Source organism: Lissotriton helveticus, chromosome 11, assembly GCF_964261635.1.
Source record: "Lissotriton helveticus chromosome 11, aLisHel1.1, whole genome shotgun sequence".
NCBI lineage: Eukaryota > Metazoa > Chordata > Amphibia > Caudata > Salamandridae > Lissotriton > Lissotriton helveticus.
In genome coordinates this window covers 113,934,405-113,959,084 of record NC_136072.1, presented here as the reverse complement: position 1 = coordinate 113,959,084, position 24,680 = coordinate 113,934,405, and positions in this window count along the sequence as shown.

The window sequence follows — 24,680 nt, the reverse complement described above, 5'->3', positions numbered from 1 at the left end:
TGTTTTAACTGTCAAGTTCAACTTAAGGTACACAAAACATGTGAGGAGGAATGAATAGACAGTTTCTATGGAAGGCTCAGGGAGCTAGTCAGCATCTGCACGAACAATGATCCTATGGAAGAAGTTTGCTTCCACATCATACAGGGCTATTGCACATTTCTACTATGATGGCTGATACTAAGGGAGCCTGGAATTACACTAGATGCAATGCCACTCCTTGCCAGGTTGCCTCAACTGTCAAGTAGCAGGGCAGAAGAGATGGGATCTGCCCTGGCTCATGTGAACGTCAAGACGGCCTCACATAGTAAGGCTCAGATTAAGAAGGAAACTGTAGGTGTGAAAAAGCAAAAGGATGACACAAGAAGTGATGCAAATGTGGCAAGGTGAACAAAAAAACTGACTGGAAAGGTGGAACCTATACTTGCACCTGATAGCAAAGTGTACCCCACAAGGGAAGACATATTCCAAATGCGGAAAAGTCAGTCATTTTGACTGTGTCTGTCACGGGAAACAACCTTTACAATGCAGTCATTACATCGCACTACTTTACATAGCAGTCATTACATCGCAACATCCTTTACATTGCATGTCATTACAATGCAGCCATTACATTGTATGTCACTACAACGCATGTCATTACAATGCATGTCACTACGACGCAGGCATTACATCGCAAGTCATTACAACGCATTGTATCCTTACACTATCCGACACTTACCCTACTGTTGCACTCACTGGAGTTAGAATAGTAATTATTACCCCTATACTATTCAACACTTACCTTAAATGCAATGTAATGGTATGCATTGTAATGGTATGTTATGTTATGTTATTTTAATTTATACAGCGCACAGCTACTCGGAAGTGTCCCGGCGCTTACAGCAAGAAGGCAGAAAATGTGCAGTTACCAATTAAAACAGTACGGTTTTTAAAGCTTTCCTAAACAGAAGAGGATCCTGAGTGGCCCTCAAGGACAAGGGCAGCGCATTCCAGGCTAGACAAGCTTTGCGCACAAAAGAGTTACCCCCCAGTCGCTGACGCTTAAACTTCGGAGTCTGCATCAGCAGCTGCGAAGACGAACGCAGCTGTCTCCCAGGTGTGTAAAAAGCCAGTCTCTTCTGCAAATAGATGGGGCCGAGACCGTACAGGGCCCGTTGCACAATTGAGAGCATTTTAAATTTCAGGCGTATTTCAACAGGAAGCCAGTGTAGTAACCGTAGAAGAGCCCGGGCACTGTGCCTGGATGACAGCCCCGCTAGGAGTCTGGCAGCCGAGTTTTGTACCACTTGAAGTTTCTTCACAAGGAATGCGTTGCAAAGGTATAATGCGATGTAATGGAATGTGCTGTAAAGGTAGTTTCTGAAAATGCGATGTAAAAGAATGCGCTGTAAAGGATGTTGCGATGTAAAAACTGCGTTGTAAAGTCATGCATTGTAAATGTATGCGTTGTAACGTCATACATTCGTCTGTCACAGTGGAGAGAGAAGAAAAACAACAGTAGAAGACTAAGACTGCCTCTGGTGCTAGAAACATCACAGGAATGGCAGAAGGGCAGAGCGAAGGGCCAAATAAGTAGTAAAGAATGATCCAGAGGATGAGGAGGAAGATGTTTTTCTCCTTTCCTTTACCAATGCAGGCGGCAAACAGAGAAAACACCTGGTCGGTCCGGTCGCTCCTCCTGCCGCGTGGCCACCCCGAGTGTGCCCGTTCTCCTCCCGCTGCCGCCGCCGCTGCTGGGTCAAGACTGCCCCTGTCTTGGTTTGGCCCCTGTCCCTGACTGTCCCTGTGCCTGCCTGTTGTAAGTTGTTTTACGTTGCTGCCGTTTTTTCGTTTTGTAAATTGTACTGTTTTGCTGCCGTTCTCGTTTTCTCGTGTTGCCCTTAAGTTTGTCCCTCGTTGTTCCCGGCCCCACCCCCGCTCCCTCCAGCATCCCCGCACGCTCCCCCCCACTCGCCACCCCGCTCCCGCCTCCCAGCTGCTCCTCCCTCGCCCCTCCCCCCCACTCTCCATTTATGGCAGAGTGCACGCGCACGCGCAGCATTCACGCGCAGAGAGCGCGCCGATTGCGCGTCGAAGGCACGCCAAAGGTAAGCCCGTCTGCGCCCGTCCGCGCCTGGACCCCGCCTAGTGCCAGGACCCCTGGCCCCCACCGATGCAAGACGACCCGACAGACCTACGATGCCGCTGCCCTCAACGCACTCAATGCCGGCCGGAACCCCACCTGCTGCCGGGCCGCCCCGAAACGCATTCACGGACCCTTCACCTGCAGAACCTGCAAGTTCACCTGCCTCTGAACCTGCACCGCGCCCGCCAAGCCAAGCTCCAGCAACAACCTCAAGTGCATCCTGCTCAACACCCGCTCCGTCCACAGACACGCCGTGGAACTCTGGAACATCCTCGACACAACATCACCTGACATCGCCTTCCTCACGGAAACCTGGATGAACGCCACATCAGCCCTCGACATCGCCATCGCCATCGCCATCCCGGATGGGTACAAGATCATCAGGAGGGACCGCGCCAACCAGACCGGAGGAGGCATCGCCATCGTCCACAAGAACACCATCCGCATCACGACCAACTCCAACGACACCCTCGCCACCGCTGAGCACCTCCACTTCCAGATTCACACCGACCCAAAGACGACCCTCAAAGGCACCCTCATCTACAGACCTCCGGGACCACGCACACAATTCAGCGAAGACATCACGGACTTCATCAGCCCACACGCCCTCCCCTCCGCCGACTACATCCTCCTAGGGGACCTCAACTTCCACCTGGAGAACAACAAGGATCGCAACACCGTCGCCCTGCTGGACAACCTCGCCAACCTCGGACTCAAGCAACTGGTCAACACCCCCACCCACTACGCCGGCCACACGCTTGATCCCGTCTTCTCATCCAGCAAGCACATCACCTTCAGCCACTCCACCGGACTCCACTGGACCGACCACAGCTGCGTCCACTTCAGCTTCAAAAAAACCACAACCCACCACCACCCGCAACAGGTTCCTCACAGGAGCTGGAGCAAGAACACCGCCGACCAGCTCACCACCTCCCTCAGCCAGAACCCACCTGCCAGCACAACGGACCCCAACGAAGCAGCCCGCAACTTCACGCAGTGGCTGACCGCCTGCGCCGACGACCTAGCACCACTAAAGAACCCTCCCAGCAGACCCAGAAGCAAGAAGGTCCCCTGGTTCACCGACGAACTCAAGGACTCCAAGAAGACCTGCCGCACCCTCCAGAAAGCCTGGCGCCTCGACCAGACCACTGACAACATGACCGCCCTCAAACACGCCACCCGCAAGCACCACCAGCTCATCCGCACCACCAAGAAGAAATCACTGAAGGAGCGACTGGACAACAACGCCCACGACAGCAAGGAACTCTTCAGCATCGTCAAGGAGTTCTCCAACCCCAGCACCGGCAACAATGACATCACTCCTTCACAAGATCTCTGCGACTCCCTCGCCTCGTTCTTCCACCGCAAGATTGCCGACATCCACAACAGTTTCGGCACACCATCCAAGCACCCAACCGTTGAACCAACGCACCCCACCGCCACCCTTCGCACCTGGACCACGGTGACCACCGAAGACACAGCCCGCACGATGAACACCATCCACTCCGGATCTCCAACCGACCCCTGCCCCCACCACGTCTTCAACAAGGCCGACTCCACCATCGCACCCCAACTCCGGGACGTCATCAACACCTCCTTCAACACCACCACCTTCCCGGAGAGCTGGAAGCATGCCGAGCTCAGCGCCCTACTGAAGAAACCAACAGCGGACCCCACCGACCTCAAGAACTTCCGCCCCATCTCGCTCCTCCCTTTTCCTGCCAAAGTCATCGAGAAGATCGTCAACAGACAGCTTGCCGCCTTCCTCGAGACGAACGGATCCCTCGACCCCTCGCAGTCCGGGTTCAGAGCTAACCACAGCAGCGAGACCGCCCTCATCGCAGCCACCGACGACATCCGAGCCCTGCTCGACAACGGGGAAACAGCGGCACTCATTCTCCTGGACCTCTCTGCAGCGTTCGAAACTGTCTGCCACCGCACCCTAGTCCAACGCCTCAGCAACACCGGCATCCAAGACAAGGCACTGGAGTGGATCACCTCGTTCCTTGCCGGAAGAACACAGAGAGTCTGCCTCCCCCGTTTCGCTCCGAGGCCACCGAAGTCATCTGCGGCGTCCCGCAAGGATCTTCACTCAGCCCCACCCTCTTCAACGTCTACATGAGACCTCTTGCTGCCATCGCACGCCAACACAACCTCAACATCATCTCCTACGCCGACGACACCCAGCTGATCCTCTCCCTCACCAGAGACCCCGACACCGCCAGAACCAGCCTACACGAAGGGATGAAAGACATCGCCGAGTGGATGAAGAACAGCCGCCTGAAACTGAACTCAGACAAGACGGAAGTCCTCATCCTGGGACCATCACCCTCCGCCTGGGACGACTCCTGGTGGCCCCCAGCCCTGGGCACCGCTCCCAAGCCAACAGACCACTCACGCAACCTGGGCTTCATCCTGGACTCCTCCCTCTCGATGACCAGACAAGTCAACGCCGTCTCCTCATCATGCTTTCACACCCTCCGCATGCTTCGCAAGATCTTCCGATGGATCCCGACCGAAACCAGGAAGACGGTCACCCAGGCCCTTGTCACCAGCCGACTGGACTACAGAAACACCCTCTACGCCGGAACCACAGCCAAGCTACAGAAAATACTCCAACGCATCCAGAACGCCTCCGCCCGACTCATCCTGGACATCCCCCGACGCAGCCACATCTCCAGCAACCTGAGCTGGCTCCCCGTCAACAAGAGGATCACGTTCAGGCTCCTCACCCACGCACACAAGTCTCTCCACGACCTGGGCCCCAAGTACCTCAACGACCGCCTGACCTTCTACACGCCCACCGGCCAGCTACGGTCTACCAGCCTCGCCATCGCCGCAGTACCACGTATCCGAAGAGCCACCGCCGGAGGCAGATCCTTCTCCTACTTGGCGGCCAAGACATGGAACTCCCTCCCCATCCACCTTCGGCTGACCCAGGACCACCTCGCCTTCAGGAGACAACTCAAGACCTGGCTGTTCGAGCAGTAGCGGACCCCTTCCCCCAAGCGCCTTGAGACCCTTCCGGGTGAGTAGTGCGCTATACAAATATTATGATTGATTGATTGAATGGACTTGTGAGGTGAAAGTGCAAGTGCAACCAATCATGGCTCTAATGCATTTTGGTATCACCAGTGTGAGAAAGGGAGTTTTTTGTTGGAGGGAATGTGAGTCCTCGCCAAGTAAAAATATCGCAATTCCTTAGCAGGTCCAGTTAGGTCCCAATAATTTAGCCTTAGCTCAACCCTTGGTGCCTGTAGCACAGAGCGAACAAGCATAACTTAAAAGTGTGAAAAGCATTTATCAGTACTAAAACCTTTACAAAGTAAAAATCACAACACAATAAAAATACCCCTCCAATATATAATACATTTTAATGAACAGATAGACCTCACAATGACAAAAATGAGATGTAGGGAGCTGGATATATGATTTTAGAAATTGTAAGTCAGAATAGTGCCTAAAAGTGCAAAGCACCAATTGAAGTTATCTGGTTGAGCTAGACCCGGTCCAAGTCAAAAGTTCAAGCTGACCATGAGCTACTGCCTGTTGGGTAAAAGGATGAGGTTTGTTGCAGTGGAAAGTTTACCTTCTAACTTACAACATTTTCTGGAGAAAAGTTCTTGTCGCCAGGTCTTTGGCACTTTGGGCTGCAGGCAAGACAATGGCAACCTGGTGAAGCGTGGGTTCTTGGTCTGACCTTCAAGAGGGAACGTTGGAACAGTCATTGCCGATGGTGGGAAGCTACGAATGGGCAAAGTTAACAAAATCCATACTCAAGATGGTCTTGTCGAAGGTCGGATGCTGTTCAATATCATCCTTGGTGAGTCCCTCAATGGTTAGACTTATAAACTTTTCTAGAAGGTGAAATCCTTTTACCAGGGGAAACCAAAAAGCTGAATCCAGCAGTTGGTTTGATGTCAGTGGCTGCAGCTTCATCGTCGGTCCTGGTCTCCACTGATTCCCTGCAGGGCAAGATTTGAAAAAGTTTCAAAATCTCCAGTTTTGCAGGTTTTAGGGTCATATGAGTACACATTAACAGAAAACAACAGGCAAGGGTTCAGTACCTTGTGGGCACCAATTGGACTAACTCTCAGAGAAGTCATCAGAAGGATTCAGGGCAAATCCAGTTGGTACTGGTCAGTGAGGCTCTTGCAAACGTAGGCTTCTTGCAGATTTAGTAGCCCTGTAGCTTAACAGGAGGCCAGCCAATTGATTCTCAGAGTCCTCTTCATTGTCCTGGTTACATATGGGAGCCGGGCCAGCTCTTGGAGTCTCTCTCCACAGTTTCAACAGCAGGTGCAGTCCTTCTTCTGTCATCCACAAGTCCAGCTGATGAAGGTCCTACCCACTTTGACCAAATTTCCAGGGGGGTTGAACCTTGACAACTCCACAATGCACTATTCTGTCAAAATAGAACAGGGCATAGCTCTGGGCACGCAACTGTGGTGTGTCAGCAGAAATGAGAAACTCCCCCAGCAAACCAGTTATGATTCAGGCCTTGCCCCCACTGGGATTGGTGCCATCCTGACTACCTGGACAATGGAAAGGGCAAGTTTAGGTGTGAGTTACATCTGCCTTTGACCGGGGATGCCATTTTGAAGCTTGTGCAGTTTGTGGGCACATCCACCAGGGCATCCTGTCAAGAGGAGTCATACCTCCTCTCACCCAATGCACTTTTGTTCGTTTTCCTGGGAGTCATTCACACCTCCTTCCAGGGTGCCAATGGGTTACCAGGTGAGATTTCGATATCAACTCTGAAAAGACTACCAGAAGCTTTAGGCGGGACAATAGTGACTTTCAATGTCAAAATTTCAGAAATAGTTAGGCCAGATTTGACTTTGGCATTAAGTTAGATTTTGTTTAACTCTAAAAATTAGTGTTTTAAGTATTAGTCCAGCTAGTGCCAATCTGCAGGTAGCTTTATTATTTGTAATACAGTAACCTAATTTTTCTATTGCACGGCCAGCCTTGCTACAGTGCAAATGGGTTTGTGGCCTTTTTCACTGTAAGAACTTAACACAAATTTAAAAACATTCATTTAAATACTATGCAGCATTCCTTCATCCAGTAACTCCTACTTTAGGATAGAGAAAATATTGGCAGCATTCAGATAATCCCAAGAAATAAAGATAGACAATGCCCACCATTTCAGAGGAGTGATTTTCAGATCTACTTCGGTAAGTATGGGTGCATAATTGAAAGATAACACCGCAGTGACCTCAGGTAATGGAGAAGTGGACCACTTCATGAGAATATTTAATAAAACACTTCGCATAGCTGTGCAAACACAAGAGGATGTGGAGTGGTTAATGCATCCATTTTTACAGATGTATCAGAACAGGCCACAATGTATCACTGGTGCACTGGAGCGACACTCCTACTTGGGAGACGTCTGAGAGATACGATCCATGCCGCTACAGAATGGCACTCATCGACGCTGAATGATGAGAGATGTAATCAGAAAAGGAGAAACACTAATGACGTGGTGAGCAAGAAGGGAAGAGCTTTTCCTTGATGATAGGGCTGGGGGACCTGGTGTAGGTAATGGACTGACATCCTGAGTGGAAGTTCTGGGTACCCTATGAAGCTGGCCTGTGGCAGGTTGTAGTGATAAACGGAACTATGGTGACTGTTGCAAGGAGAAGGGAGACTCTCATGTGGAATATATCCTTGTCGAAGAGGATATCTCCTGTTAGTGAATCTTGAAACTGCAACTGTACCAAAATAGCATGGAGAAGGTGGGTAATACATAGAGTGAGAGTGGTCTGAGTCATCAAGACTATCTGGAGAGCTGTCCAACCTATTTAAAACTAGCCAGCAAGGGGAGCAAATAGAGCTGGAAGAGGAGCAGCCAACACAGGCTTCTTCACATCCAGAGCATCTGCTGCGTCGAAGCCAACAATACTCACTCGGGCAAAACCCTCAATCCAGAGACTTCGAGATTACTGGCGTTAGAAGGGTTCTTTATGAGGAGGGCTGTTACTTGCATTGATTCTGTTCTCTTGTTACATATGCAAAAGTCATGATGGATTGCGATGTCATACACATGTATCTTTGCCTGGCAGACAACTCTGGGGTACAGCGCTCTGCGATTTATATGTGATCTGTCAATAAAATCTGTTTTATAAAAAAAAAGAAGGGTTCTTTATGAATGGCAATGTGTATGTCATAGTCCAGAGATGGTGTTGATATGTTCTAGAGTGGGGAGGAATATAGTGAGCCACTCACTATTTCAGACCCGAGCTTGTCCAAGGGGATAAATAAACGGTGCGGAGAACTCTCAGGGTCATCACTCACAGCATACACGTGTGTGCATATTTCATCCTCACTTAGCAAACTTTGCAGTGAAATGGGCCAACGACCCAAGAACCCACACCCTCCATCTCTGACTTTATTTACCTATTTCTCCCTTGTCACTCACTACCTCTATTCATTTACCTCTCGTTCTCCGCCCCAACAAACGTTCACTCTTTCATCTTTCTCTCCCTCCATTGCTCTTACTTCTGATCCCTCTTTTTACTACTCTACTGCTCCCTATTTTACCCTTACATCTCGCTATTCTCATCTCTATAGTACCATCATTTCTATCAAGTACCTTCCATTCCTCTCAGACATGTTTTCTTCTATTCACCTTGAATTGCTCCTGATTTGTCAGGTACTCTTCTCCACCATTCACTACATACACCCTCCAGCTACAGCATTTTCCCTCAGATATTTGCCGTTTTCCTTGAGGATTCACCACCTTCTAGCGTGCTTCTGTCTTCCATACCGCTCAAGAACCCCCCTCTTTCCTAAAGTACTCTATCCCCATCTGCATCAGCTACCACTTATTAATATCAGGTACTTGTCCTTTACCCTGCTCAGGTACTCTGTTTTCCTCCCCCCTCCATCCTGTGTTTAAGCAAAATATCAAGAACCACAGCAAATAATCCAAAAACAATTAGCATTTCAACTGATCCAAGATCTCACTAGAAAAGGGTCAATTGGAGCCTAATGGCAAAATGCATAAAAGTCTGGGCAATTGATATAAGAGTTTCTCTCCTAATACAAATCTATGGAACCTAATCACGTAAAAGAAACTTGTTACTTTGAACAAAAATGTATCTAATGAGAACGTGGTTGGATCTTCTCCTGGAGGAAGAGTGAGACGTCTTTGAGGAAACGATATAATTCATGGATACAACAGAGCCCAAAATCCAGCTTCTAGTTCCCTGTGCAAATGTACAACTCTGAATAAAATGGATTCTGGACCTACAAATGCCTTGAAAATTAGCATGCATAATTTAGACAAAAGGACACTTCAAATCAACAAGAAATGACATCCATATTGGATATTAAAAAAAACACAATAATTCTGAAGTACATAGGAATATATGATTATGTTTTCATAACCACCAGTTCTGGTATTCCAAGGAAAAAAACAGGACTAGACTGACTAGTCACGCATGCACCTGGGAAACTTGGCAGCTTCGGGAAACTGCCAAGTTTAAGTTCCATCTATCCTCTTGTCACATTCTAACTCACTATCCCCATCAAATACATGCTCCCTTGTCCTCTCAGATACTGATTGGGCTATCTCTTCTGTACTTCTGTTTCTTTTGGATGCTCTTTCCACCACCTCCTTATATAATTTCCAGGAAACATCCATTACAACGTAGTCATTGCATCGCACTGCTTTTACAACGCTGCTGTTACAATGCAACTGCCTTTACATCGCATGACATTATAACGCCTGCCATTACAACGCATGTTACTACAACGCATGCCATTACAACACATACCATTACAATCCATGCCATTACATCGCATTATAAGGTAAGTAATAGAGATTTGTTTGTTTTAGGGTGGGTATGGGTTTTGGGGGTAGATGGGAATAGTAATTTCTATCTCACTCTATCCAACACTTTCCCTACTGTTGCACTCACTGGAGCGGGAATAGTAATTTGTACCCCTGCACTATCCAACACTTACCCTACTGTTGCACTCACTGGAGTGGGAATAGTAATTTTTACCCCTACCCTATCCAACATGCGTTGTAATTGTTTGCATTGTAACGTCATATATTCATAATTTATATCATTCTAACTTTTTCTTTCTTTCTTTATCCCTCTTTATTTTTCTGTTTGGTTCTTGTTTTCTTTTTTTTTAGGCTGATTTCTCTCTCTTTCTGACTTTTGTGCACCCATCCCTCGGTGTGAGTCTTTAGTAAGTTTACTTTAGATGGAAGAATATACGTGTATAGTGTGTTTACTTGATTTAGGTTAGTGTGAAAGAGCATGAGTTCCAGTACTTGCCATCTGCTCATGTCTGGTTTCTTTCATATGTACTGAATTCCATTGTATACATCTTGGAGCCTGACGACAAATGATTCCTATGCAAGAAAGCTGAACATTTCTCCCAATAACCTCGTAAAGAAAGTCCTATAAATGGTGTTTCGCTTCTCATGAACATTCTTGTGATGGCCTGAGCACTTGGCGGTTTTCAGTTCCTGTTACAGGGGGCAGCACACTTTGAGGCAACTCTCACATTGCAGACAGACATCTTCCTACAGAGCAGAGATTTAATGTGGTGCTTGATGGATGCACAGGCCCGGCACAGCATCTGTTTCTATGCACCACAGTATAGGGGAGCTACTATTGGAAGGTAGCATCTGCTCAGTGGTTAACCTGCTGCTATGTAGAGAACAACATTAAACATCCATTACAGCAAACAAAATAAATGGAGGTTCTGGTGGATGAAATGTATGATGATACTACGCGATCATGTTGACCGCGGTATCTTACAATGCGGGCTTTACAACGCAAGTCGTTTCAACGACTTGCGCTGGAGGGTGCTGGCCTTAGGGACAGCACGATTTACTATTCCAACGCCAGTCTACGTACAGTAGGGAAGGTGTTGGATAGTAAATCGTACTATTCCTTAGCTTACATCGCCCTCCAGCGCAAGTCGTTGAAACGACTTGCATTGTAAACCTATCGCGGTGAAACGCCCGCGTAGTAAAGGTCGTCTCCCGGTGGATGCAAGTGGAAACACGCCCATAACCAGAAATGCTCTAAACTCTTCGCCACTTGCTGAATTTGCAGTGTTTATGGCTGTTGCTGTGCTCACTGGCTACCTTGAACAGCTCCAGAGGTTCAGGGAGAAGCTTTAATTGTGTTACAATCCATTTCAGTGCTGTGAGGCGAGGAGCAGCACTAAAAAGCTTTAGCCTACCCCAATGTGCCTGGCACTTGCCAGGGTTGAGTTCGTGAAGCCTTAGCCCCGCTCTTTATTTCTATTCTTTAGCAGCACACCTCTTTCTAGCAACCCTTGACTCTTTGCTTTGCCACACCTATCTTTCTGTCTTATGTCTCTCTCCTTATTTACTCTAATCTCTTCTCCCTCATCTCACTCTCTTTACCCCTCTCTATTTCTTAGCTCATCCCAACATCTTTATGCATCTACCCCATCTCTCCAGCTCCACTTTATCTACCTCACCTCTGCCTAATATTCCGAATGTATGACGTTACAACGCATACATTTACATTGCATGCACTTACAACGCAGTTTTTACATCGCAACATCCACTACAACGCATTCCATTACATTGCATGACACTACTCCGCATTCTACAAAACTGCCTTTACAACGCATTCCATTACATCGCATACTACCTTTATAACGCATACTATTACAAAGCATACCATTACATTGCATTTAAGGTAAGCATTGGATAGTATAGGGGTACAAATTACTATTCTAACTCCAGGGGGTGCAACGGTAGAGTAAGTGTTGGATAGTGTAGGGGTAAAAATTACTATTCTACCTCCAGGGGGTGCAACAGTAGGGTAAGTGTTGGATAGTGTAGGGGTAAAAATGACTATTCTCACTCCAATGGTATGCATTGTAATGGTATGCGTTGTAATGCCTGCGTTGTAGTGACATGCGATGTAGTGTCATGCGTTGTAATGTAATGCGTTGTAATGCCTGCCTTGTAGTGTCATGCGTTGTAAAGGATGTTGCTATGTAATCCCTGCGTTGTAATTGTAGTGCGATGTAATGGTTGCGTTGTAAAGGTTGTTTCCCAATTTTCCTCTGTCAATGCACCTCTCTACACCACCTCTCTTTCTCACAAGCTCACCTTTCACTTCACCACTCTCTACTCCTGCCTCTGCATTTCTACCTTTAAACAGCCTCTCCTTTTTCCAGTCTCTCAACCTCACCCACATGTGGTTGCTCTGTTTCCTTCTCACATTCCGTATGTCTTTTCAATCTATTTCACCTCGCTCTGTCTCTCGCTTGATCTCTCTATCTCTTACCTCGCTCTACCTCTCTCTACCTCCCAATTCTCTACTTCCTTTCTCTCTCCACCTCATTTCTCGCTCTGCATTATCTCACATAACCTCATCTCCCATTGCCCAAACTCTCAATTTACCTGGCTATTTGTTTGCTAGCACACCTACCCACCTACCCTCTCTCCTTCTCCCCCGGTTCCTTCTACTTCACCTCTCCCATTAACTTTCTCCTTTCTTGCTACGTTCCTTTTCTACCTCTCCTATTTTTCTTCTATTGTTACTTTTTCTGTCTCTCTTCTTCCTCCCTTCTCTATTTCAATATATTCTTGTGACCTCACCTGTCTCCATTCTTCTCTCTGTTAATAAACCTCTCCTCCTCATCTTTCTTTCTACATCTGTATCTGCCTTGCCACTGTCTTGTATACATTACCCTCTTGTTCTACCACTGTGTCAGTCTCACTTCTCTTTATGTGACTCAACTCTGTCCCTCTGCCTCACCTCTTTTCTCTTTCACTTTATCTCTCTGTGTACCCATCGCCTTTCTTTCTCAAGCTCATTGTCTGTCTCACTTTCTCTTTAGGTGACCTGTCATCTTGCTACTTCACCACTCTGCCTTGTATCTTTTTATTTCTCCTACTACCTCATCTCTCTACGCCTCCCTGCTTCTACCTCTTATTCACCTCTCTTTCCATCACACCTCTCTATAATGTCCACCCCTAGCTCACCCCGCTCCCTCTCTCTAAATCATTACCTATCTCATCCTCTTTTTGTCTAGCTACTCTACCTCAACCTACCTCTTTGTGTATTTATTTCTGACTACCACACCTTTCTTCCTTATATCTCTCCCAACTCATTTAACTCTCTTATAACAAATGGACTATAACCATAATATACAGGCGATGTCTGCCTCATATTATACCAGTCTGCCCCCTATATATAGTATTACTTAGTAGCCCAAACAACATTTAGAGGACACAAGAAGGTTCCAGATTCATTGCTTGCACTTTATTATAAAGATCAGGCACTTTATTTCAAAGATCAGGCCAACATATGTTTTGCAATACTTATCGCTTATTCAGGGCCATAGGAATTCATTATAGATTCTAAACATAGAAAAACCAACATCAGTACTTAAAAACATAAAATATGTTTACAATAATAATACATTTCAAAATAACTTGCAGTTGCTCTTACCAAAAAATAAGCTTTACTTCAATTGTTAGCACATAGTTACCATGCATATTCATACTTGCACTATCTCTTGAATATTCATTATTGGATATAGATCCTGTTTTCTTTAGTTCATTGGTTGGCATATTCACCTTTCAATTAAAAATGTAAATGTACACACTTACTTCAAAATAACTCCTAAGTCCAGATTCTATTTCTTATTTATTGATAGGATCATAAATATATGACAATAGTTTTTGATTGTAGCTTACCTCCTACGGTAACCTCTGGCATAGCTCCTTTCCCAGAATCCTCTTTGCAGTAGCTGGGGAGGAAGAATTATTCCACCTAGCAAACGCCATTCTTACACCAAAGTAAATGTTCATAATCCGCTATGGTTAACTGTAAGAGGCTGGAGTATTAGATGAGGGGGTAAGACCCCACCTCAAATAATAATGAAAGTCTTTGTCAGGGTGAACCGCTAAAGTCACTAAATAAACATGTGCACAACCCTCTGTTTGTTTGGCGCAAAGTAGTCAATTTTAACGCAGAGGCAAAGTGTAAAGTATTTATGCAGGTCTCAAACAGTAATAAAGTGCACACAAAACACAAAAAATCCCCAGATCAATTTAGAAAAATAAGGTATTTTTTTATAAATGCAATGACACCAATTTGGCTGTCAACGTAATCTCCAGCGAATTATTCTAGCAGATTGGCCAAAAAAAGCCAGTGGGTGAAGGGGCAGAGAAGCTCAAACTTCTAAGCAAAAGGTCTCTTGACAGCAACTTTTCCACCTAGGCTTAGAAATGGTGGGAATGGTACAACTGCGGAAAATGTTAGGGGCTATTGCCCGTACAATTTGTAATTTGTTGCTCTTGTATCTGGGTGCTTTTGTGAACCGCGCCAATCTATACTTGAGTACTACTTGGCATGGTTTCTGAATTTGTCTTCTCCCACGCTTCTGGGGTTTCACATGAACTGCTGCTAGCAATGCTTAATTATACTGACCTAGCTAGTTCTCCACTACAATCTCCAGTTCCCAATATTATCACTACTGCATTCTTCCTGCATTAAGGCACTGCTTTATTAACCATCGGATATAAGCCTTAAACATTCAGATTCAGAGACCTTATACTGCATCTGAGTACACCACCTGCCCTGGCTTCTTATAGAGTTCTCATCATCTCTACAAGACACAAGTGAACAGTATGCTTACACTCCAGTGGCAGAAATTCAAGCTAAGCTTTGGACTACATTTCAATCCTTTCCCTGAAACCATCTAAAAATCATATCAACTTTTATCTCTTTCCCCATCCAAATAACTCTACCATACCACAGGATTTGTTCATTCCTCTAATCCTTTTCAACATCTGTGCTTTCATCTACTACAAATATGTGAGGAAGAAACAGATTATAATGAAAATGGACTCACAATAACACACTTCACTGAGGCCATACCTTCTTGCAATCTATGCCAGGAACACCATAAATCATCTGAAAATGGGTGTCACCAAAATCAAAATCATGACTTGTGGATTAACGGCACACATGATGTTGTGATTTTGGTGGCACACTGAGCCGTGCAGCCCATTTATTCCAGTGACCTTAGTGAAAGGCTTTGGCTTAAACTTGGACTATTAGACCACCTTGTGCCAACATTAACACAGTTGTCATGATGTGTATTTTAATCCTAAAATTCTTTTTCAATTTTCTAAATTGGTTTGGGAGCTGTAATGAGTGATTTCTTGATCCTTGTGTTTTGTTTGTACTCCTAATACCTAATGCGTATTCTCTGAAGTTGTCTTCTATCTTGGTTCTGCACTACTATGGGCAGACAAGACTGTCTTAGAGAATCAGTGTTTGCCTGAATAAGGGCTAGGTTGCATGGTGGTAGGAGTTTTTGCTGCGCTGACCGACCTGGAAACCCAGAGCCCACCTCTGCTTTTCTGTACTCACACCCTGGCATCATCCACATGTCTTAAACCCTTGTTAAGAATTCATGGGTACCATTTCTCACCACTCTGTTTCCTTGCCATGCTTCTACTGCACTATGCTGCAATACACTCACTCTATACTTTCTCTCCAATCTGTGACACTGCAAAGACAACGAAGTAATGTCAAATGGGAAATTGCTTGAGGTGAGCCAACCAAGCTATTCTTGTGTGTTAATTTTCATCCATGCTTACTTTCTTTCTCAGTGTCTTCCTATATTTCTCCACATCCTCCTTTCTGCCTCTCAGCCCTTCTCTCCATGTGGAAACTAGCAGAAATCGTTGTTTGCATGAGCTGAAGCCATTTTGTTTGTGGCAGCCATTTTAGTTAGCCATGTGCTCGCCATGTGCTTCTCCCCTCTTCACTGTTGCCTGCCCTTGTATTCTGCTTGTGTCATCAGTTACAGTTAACTCCTTCAGCACTGAGCCAGAGCAATGTACGCTCAGAAGGGCATGTAGCTGCTAGAATGCAACTGTTACCGACTTAACTGTCAGGCTATTCCAACTGATGTAAGGGTTTTGTGACTCCTCCCACTCTGTTGACTAAGTAGTTTCCAGTTGTCCATATATGTAAAATAGCTATTCATGTGTATACTTGTACCGCCTCTTTTTGAGTCTTCATGCTTACTCAGCTATAAACTGGCCATAAAAGGCCCATGGTTTCTGTACTCCTTGGACTACCTCATACTGGCCTGAGAGTACCGTATTGACATAGTCTCCCTCATGTGAGGTTAATACATGTATTCTCTTAAATATTACAGCTTCCATGCCAATTTCTTTTTTGTTGGTTTAAGGACCGGCGCATCAATGAGCCTCTAAAAAGGCTTTTTATTCCACATCCAGATAGCTGTTAATGAGTAGTGAAAGGTCAGCTCAAGGATGCTAGTCATGAGTTTAGCCACTGTTAAAAGCTGCAATTAACATATGAATGAACAGCCAGGTTTGTGAGTTCTTTTTAAAGGTAAACCATTTTTATGTACATGCATATAAGTATATATATTCACTGAAAAATCAACGGTTAAAGTGACATTACAGTTAACCATGTTAATAGAATCTAACTTTATGTTAAAAAAACATAGAAATTTACTGAAAAAAACAAAGGGTAAAATGACACTGTATTTACATATGGCAATTAGATTTTACTTTACTTTTTCAGAAACTCACAGAGAAAAAAGGTTACCGTGATATTATAGTTAGGTGAGGAAGTAAGATTTTAACTCATGTCAGAAAAACCTAGAAATCCACAGAAATTCACTGAAAAAAAAGGTTGAAGTGATGTTATTGTTAGATGTTGTAATATAAAAAAAACTAAAGTTTAAAAACCAAAAAACACCGAATTTCACCAGTTATAGTTTACTGAGTTCACTATAACTTGTGCTCACACCATGTACTGCTTATGACCTCACATATTACATCACTCATGACATAATATATGACATCATTGATAACACCACTGATGATATATCTTCCCTGCCAGCCACAGATAAGGACATCCTTTACAGCTTAAAGATGGCTGGAATAGTGAGCTGCGTACACTATGCCATGTGCGGCCTGAGGCATTCCATCAAGCAGCTAGCTGTAAGCAGAAAAAGAGGGACAGTTGGCATCATATACCAGATGACTGTGGGCTTCGGAAACACAAACCTACCAAATAACTGGTTCTTTGACAACACCACTCAGAATTCACTGTGGGGACCACTGCCTACACACGGCTGGGACAATCTCAAGAGACGTGCTCTGTAAACTTTGTTTAACCTCCTTGGACAGGTCCTGAAGGTAAAGGAACAGGGATGAAGAGAAAGTGATGAGTCGGCTGCCTCTGTTATTCTTTAAAGGTAGCACCCATCTTCTTTTGTAAACAACATTTGTCCAAACAAGATGTTTTGGGTCAGCTAAGTGCAACCTTAAGAAAAGGTGGGCTTCTAATCAATGCACATTATATTCCATGCACACATGTTCAGGTGTTTGGCATCATTATTGCAAAGCCTGCCTCCTCACATACAACCCACAAATGGGCGGTAATTTCCTCCAGTCCATCGGTGATAATTTAGAAGGGAAGACTCACACTATCTCTTCCTGATGAGTCTACTGCATCTCAAAGCACTACGCATGCTGCCATCAACCAGGATTTGTGCCAAGGAGATCAAGATGGGTTACCCATTCGAGGTAACAGGATGAGTGGACCAAAGGAAAGTCTCCCCAAGATCTGCGTATACCCAGGGTATCCCTAAGGAGCAACCGATCTGCAGTTTGAGGTTCCCTAAGGATCCATTGTCTTATAAGCTGTTGGCAAAAAGGGAAAATGCAGTGGATGCACAAGCCAAATGAAACATTTTCAGGAATGATTCAGCTGCATCGATGACCAAGGAGATTTGTTCTAACAGAACCAATGCGAGGTGACTTGACCAAACCACCAATAGTCCCTCAAACAATCACGTCTGTTCTTCCGGTGGGTGATGCTAGACAGCAGGTGGCTAAAGTGAAACAAAATTCTTTGAAAACTCTATGTCCCATTGACTTTGATATATATATTTCAACATATAATCACATCCCTATAAAATGTACAAATCCTAGGCCAGCTCTTTTTTTATTATTTCTGTTTCTGAGTCACCAGGAATGAGGAAAATCTTTGGTAGAGGTAGAGACAAGGAAAGATGCATTGATGCAACGCAAATGATGAAACGCTCTTTTAGATCCAGATCTACAAATACATAATTAGAAAATACTGGTTTCAAATAGCCACCAGTATTTTTGCGACCAGTAAAGGATTTTAGGAACTGACCTATGTACTAATAGGTTTTACAAATATTAATTATAGTGGTCACAAACTGTACTACCTCATGAATATTAATGCGGTAGGTCACAAATTGTTACTTACTACTATTGGAGTCCATAAATGGGATCATGACCTGCTAGGGCCAGCAAACCAACATGTATGGCATTGCTTTTAAATAAAATGTTTTAATGCAGTCTGTTTCACTTTGAAGAAATGGTGCTGCATTTAAAATATATATATATATATATATATTTTGTAAAGTTTGTTTGAGTGTTCAGCAAACTTTCTTATTACATTCATAAAGGGAAAGGGGCCCCAAGAGGGTCCCCTTCTCTTTTGTGAATGTATTAACAACTCGCTTGAGGTGTTGGGAAATTTTAAATGTCCTGTGTTTGGGGTTCAGTGAAGTGGCAAACACTGATACATATCATGGCTATTCAGTATTTAGATGGAATGCCTACAATATACCCCTTCCAGGTACTAAATCAGTATCCATTCAAAATCCCATTTTAGGAGCATTTTTACATTTGCAAATATTGTATCGAATCATTTGCGACTGTAAAAATGCTTAGTACACCTGGCCCTTAGTGACTGAGTTCATAAGAGGAGTAGGAGAGGTTGATGTGAAAGATATTGCCAAGATTACAACATTTCTGGACTGGCTGAACTACAGTATGAAGCCAGACGAATGACAGAAGTGATGTGTTAACTGGGCCTAGAAGTGTGATGTTTATTTTCTGGTTGTTCAGGTAGAATGTTGCTTTCTGGAAATTGCAGTTTCACTTTTATAATATAGCTTAGATTTAAAAATCCTATCATGTTAAAAGCTGCAGACCAAAGCCCTCATACTGGCTGTAGGCACAGGACTTCTTAATGCCTTGCAAGTGGGCATGTGTGTGTATATATATATATATATATATATATATATATATATATATATATATATATATATATATATATATATATATATATGTAGGTTGTGCATCTATGTGTGTACACGTGTGTTATCTGTGTACATGGTGCCTCTACATATTAAGCCATTTTGAATATGGTGCTTGTCCTGTACATAGCTTCTTGTCTCTTTAAGCAAATCTCTCAAATACAATAAATGTTCATCCTGTCCATTCAGAATGTCAGGCACCAATTGATTATCCAGTTCCAGTATTCTTTTCTTTGCATTCTGAAACTTGTAATCCTGTTTTTATAATGGGAAAATAATACAAGTTCCAGAATTTATAGAAAGAAACTAAAGTTCTGATTTTGAGTTTGGCGTCAGGTTACTCCATCACAAACGTGATGGGTATCATGCCCTCTGTTTTAGAAGTATATTATATCCAACGGCACTTGTAATACGGCAGATGGGATATCCATCATGTTTATGACGACATCATCCGGCCGCCAAAATCTAAATCAGCCCCTAAGACTCAAAGAATTGCGCATGCCTATTGTGAGACAACATGTCACTTCTAAATCATCACCCTGTGCCCTCATCAACACGCCTGGATCTATTCCTGCGATAGCACGCCGATTCATTCAGGAACCGTGCTGACACAACGGCTGATCACAGACTGCCGCCTCACGCACCGATTTCCTCAGTGCCCTCATGCAGGCCACGGATGACCTGTGACTTGGCTAACCGGAATGCATTTTAGGCTGCCCCTAATCGAATCATGGAGGCTTCCAAATAACCAATAGATGTCCCATGTCCTCGGAATTGACCTAAGCACGCCCCAATTCAGACAACCAAGTCCTGATGACGATCCAAACTAATGTGGATCGAAACGCCGTCGGCCTAACAGCTTAATAACAGGCGTACTCCTCCTTTGTGGCTCAACATCCAATTGAAAGAACCTTTGCTTATTGTGATATCACGTTGTCACATGTTTTGGAGCCACTCACTGTAAATTATTTGCACCTTGTTCACAGTGCGCCGTCCATGCTGTTCACTTCTTCACTTGCGTCGCCACTCTCACCACAGACACTTCTCTAAGCACCAAGTACTATATGGTTGTCACCAATTCAATTTATGCAGTGCTGCTTCCAACTGTATAACTTCCGACCATGAACTTATGTCACAATATAAAGATGATTAACTATCTTTTTTCATACCAATGAGTACTCTCCTTCTTTCCTTGTGAGTAATGCTGTATGCATGCATAATTAATTGCCTACACATCCTTACCTATCAGGACATTGTTTCTTAATGCAACTCATCAACATGCAGCGCCTTTTTGCACGTCACAATGTTTCCCATGGTTCATCATCCCTTCTTGCCGACAACCCATGCGTGCCTTTATGGAAAACGCATATTCTTAACAATCCTAAGTAGCATCTGCCCTGCAGAAGTCCACCTGTAAAAAATCCAACGGATCAGAATCTGTGATTTGCATATGACACATTTTGACCACGTGTGTCTCACCTGGGTGAAATTGTTGGTGCACCAACCTCTGAATTTCTAATAAGAAATCAAATGACGTTCCTATAGAGCGGACAAACGTCTGGTCAATTTTTGGCTTCTTAATTCCTAATTAATGTACTATAGATAAACTAAATGATATCCTGTACATTTATAATAAAATAGGAAGCAATCCAATTAAGGATTCACTTTCCTGGAAAATATTCATATATTGAGACTCTATCAACCAACACTAAAGCAAAGAGCTTCTGTAAGGGGTAAGTGGCTTTTAATTAGCTTGCTGAAGTCTAAATAAACAGCGAGTGCCCTAAATTCAAGAAATGACCTCCTTTCAAGGCAAGTGAATTTTATTTGCATAATTTGTTCAGGGATCATTTCTGAATGCTCTGAAATTTACTTTGTTCCGAAAATGTAACTCACAGGCATAATTAGTGATTAAATGCTGATAATCATTTAAATAAACAATGCTCTAGAAAGCTAATTCTGAGCACATCTGCCGAGAGAGTATCTAAAGGAACAAAGAGACAGGAAACCTTGAATTATATCTTGCTGTTCATTCAAAGCACACACAGTACTCCTTTTGCTCCATTTTATTATCAGACCAAATTGCAGAATTATACTTGAAGAGCACGCCAGCTTTTCATTGATTAACGATGATTCTATTACTTCATTAAAGTGATTGCTTCTAATTCTAAAAATTCACACTTGGGTTAAAGGATTCAGAGGTTTGATTGCATAATCGACGTCAGATCAGCGAAATTATTCACGTTTTGTGTTGCTTCTGTACTGAATCATTGCAGAAGTGCTGTTTCGCCCATGTCTCATGGGCAAGTGAGCTTCAGTCATGTGACTAAATGTTGGGGGCTTTGTTTGTGGTCTATTGTGAAATTTCAGATGGCAAACATTTTTTTATTGCAACACAAAAAGAGGTTGGACGGAATGCTGAACATTGTCAAACATTCATCCCAGTACATAAATCTGGGCTTAAAGTCATTGGGTCGGATTCACAAATGTAATCTGAGACAAAATCCTAGCTTTACGACTTTCGGTATTCACAGAACACATTTAGGAGTACTAAAGTTAGGATTTTGTCTCAGTTAAACTTAAGTTTTGGTCTTAAATTAAACTTAAGACAAACTTAAGTTTAACTGCTACAAAATCCTAGTCATAAAGTTAGGATTTTGTCTCAGTTAAACTTAAATTTGTCTTCAGTTTAATTTACGACCAAAATTTAAGATTAACTGATACAAAATCCTAACTTTAGTACTCCTAAATGCCTACGGTGAATACCGAAAGTGGTAAAGTTAGGATTTTGTCTGAGATTACTTTGGTGAATCAGACCCATCGTTTTTATGCTCACCATGCCATTCAAGTTTGGACCCAGTCATACACATATCATTCTTGACCCTGCTGTCCATGGGAATAGTCCAGCCAGAACTGCCAGGCCAGGTCTTCCCCAGACCAGAAACAAGCATCCTGGGACCTGTTTTTGGCTATCATCCCTCATCAGACAGGCTAGCTTGAATCCAACCGAATAGTGAGCATGGGATCCACGTCTGGGCATACCCTTCTTACTTGGGGTGACTATAGCAACAGAAAAAGATGATGGACGGAATGCTGAACATTGTCATACATTCACCCCCAGTACAGAGATCTGGGCTTAAATCCATTGTTGTTATGCTCATCATGCTATTCCAGTTTGGTCCCAGCCATAGGCAAACCACTCTTGACTCTGCTCCCCTTAGGAACAGTCCAGCCTAAACGTCCTCCCCAGACCAGAAACAAGCATCCTGGGACTGGTATTGGGGTATCACCCTCATCAGCCATAAACATTTTTTTAATGCCTAGTCCCAACCACCTATAATTGAATATTTGGTCATTAGATCTGGCAATGCTATTTAAATATGCACTGATTCACTGAGACATTTGCACAGTCAGATGTGGAAATAAATGGTGAGCACCCTAAATTTAGAAACCAGAACATCTATGGCACAGAAAAACCAGGCCAAAATATTTAATCCGAAATATTGACGGTTAAGTAGGTACAGATTTTGCATACCTACCTCCACATATATGTTCCAACACAATATGTCTACAGGGTACTTAAATAAGTTAGGAACAGTAAATTTATGCTTCCCTAACAGTACTTACGTTTCATATTTTGTCCCTCGATATTCTGTCCTCGATATTGTACAACGATTTCCTGGAAGCCTATATTTAGTAGTATGATCTAAAGAAATCTATTTGGGAGTGCAAAGTTACAGATTCAAGATCGGTTGAATTTTGTACGCGCATATGGGATTCACAAACATGAAAACTCCCTCAGTATTGCAGACATTTTGCTTCTTTAAATGCATGCCTGTGTGTGGGCCATTACTGGGAGGTCGTACATTCAAAGGTCGGTGAACACGCCCAAGCTAGTAAGTTTGTGGATATTAAAATATAACAGTTGCAGATATTTTGCCAGTGTAGAAATCCTCCAAAACCTCCACCTGATAAAGGCCGGCTGAAGTGTGCTCTCTATTGGACATGAGAAAGGCACATTCCCACAGTTAATGGAGGAGCGGGGCAGGCTAATCTCTTGGGGGAAATGGGGAGACCTTTTACCCACTGAGAAACAAAAAATGGATATGCATCATATTTCAATATGAAGAATTTACTGCCTTGTAAAAATGCTCCCTCTTTAAAATATTATTTATGAGAGTACTCAACAACCATGTATATTTTTTGGTTTTCCTGAAGTGCACTTGGGTTTATTTGTGAATGCCTTAAAGGTTGGGCAGCAGGTGAGTCCTTCTTCTCAATTTTCTACAGGTCCAGGGGTGATTTAATGAGAGGTTCGGAAGGGCCCACTTTTATACCTGGTGGGAACATTTTTGTAGGGGACTTTCCAGACCTACCCAAAAAACTGGTTCTAGTCCGTTTTTTTCCTGCCACGATCTGGTCCTGAAAAAAAAGATTTTATTTTTTAAACGCCGAAGCATCAATGATATGGTCGTGGTGCTCAACCTAGACGAGTTAGCAAGCCGTATCATTGATGCTGCGGCGTTCGCAAAATAAAACCTTTTTTCCTTCTCTCTGCATCAAGATGCCATTTAATCTATATTTATTGCTCCATTCTGTGTATTGAAGACTTTCCTGTTGAGACTTTGAGTCTCCCTCTAAGTTATTTAATTAAGGGATCAAGAAATTTCAAACAATCCACCTCTGTCCTGAAGATGGTCTCACTGATTTAAAGCTACAGAGACTGAAACGTCGACACCAAACCCATTCCTCTCTGTCCTTTAGTTATTGTTAATTGATTACATTTGAGGTCTGAACCCTATTTATAGGTCAGACCCATTGTTTTGAACTAATGAAGATGGGTTTTTATACATTGAGAATCAGGATGTTTTTGTATGTTTAATATATATGTTTCCTATTGTCAATGTATGTTTTTGATTTGATTATTGTTATTTCTGTACCCCTACTTTAATGTTTTTGAAATATAAAATTAATTACTCCTTTTGATACACCCGGTTGTTAAAACTGGCTTTTCTAAAACAAAATGTGAATTACTTTGGATTTTTTTCGATGGTTGTTATAAGATGTCACCTAAATCAAGGTATCGTTGTTTTGAACAATAATGTTTTAATGTTAAGGTGTTGGCACCTTTACCTTCTTACTTTAATACCCAAGCCCACAAGGGTCGTTTGGGTTGCCCATAATTTTGTAACTTTCTAAAAGTGGCATTTTCCGAATTGTAACTTAAAATCCAACTTTACCATTAAAGATTTTAAATTACACTTCATTGGAGTGTAAATATTGTTAAGTGTATAATACGGTAACCCAGTGTTAGTTTACGAAACAGATAACATTCCAACAGCGACAAATGACTCTAGGAGTTTTTCACTTTCAAGAGATGTAAAACGTTAACCCACATGGC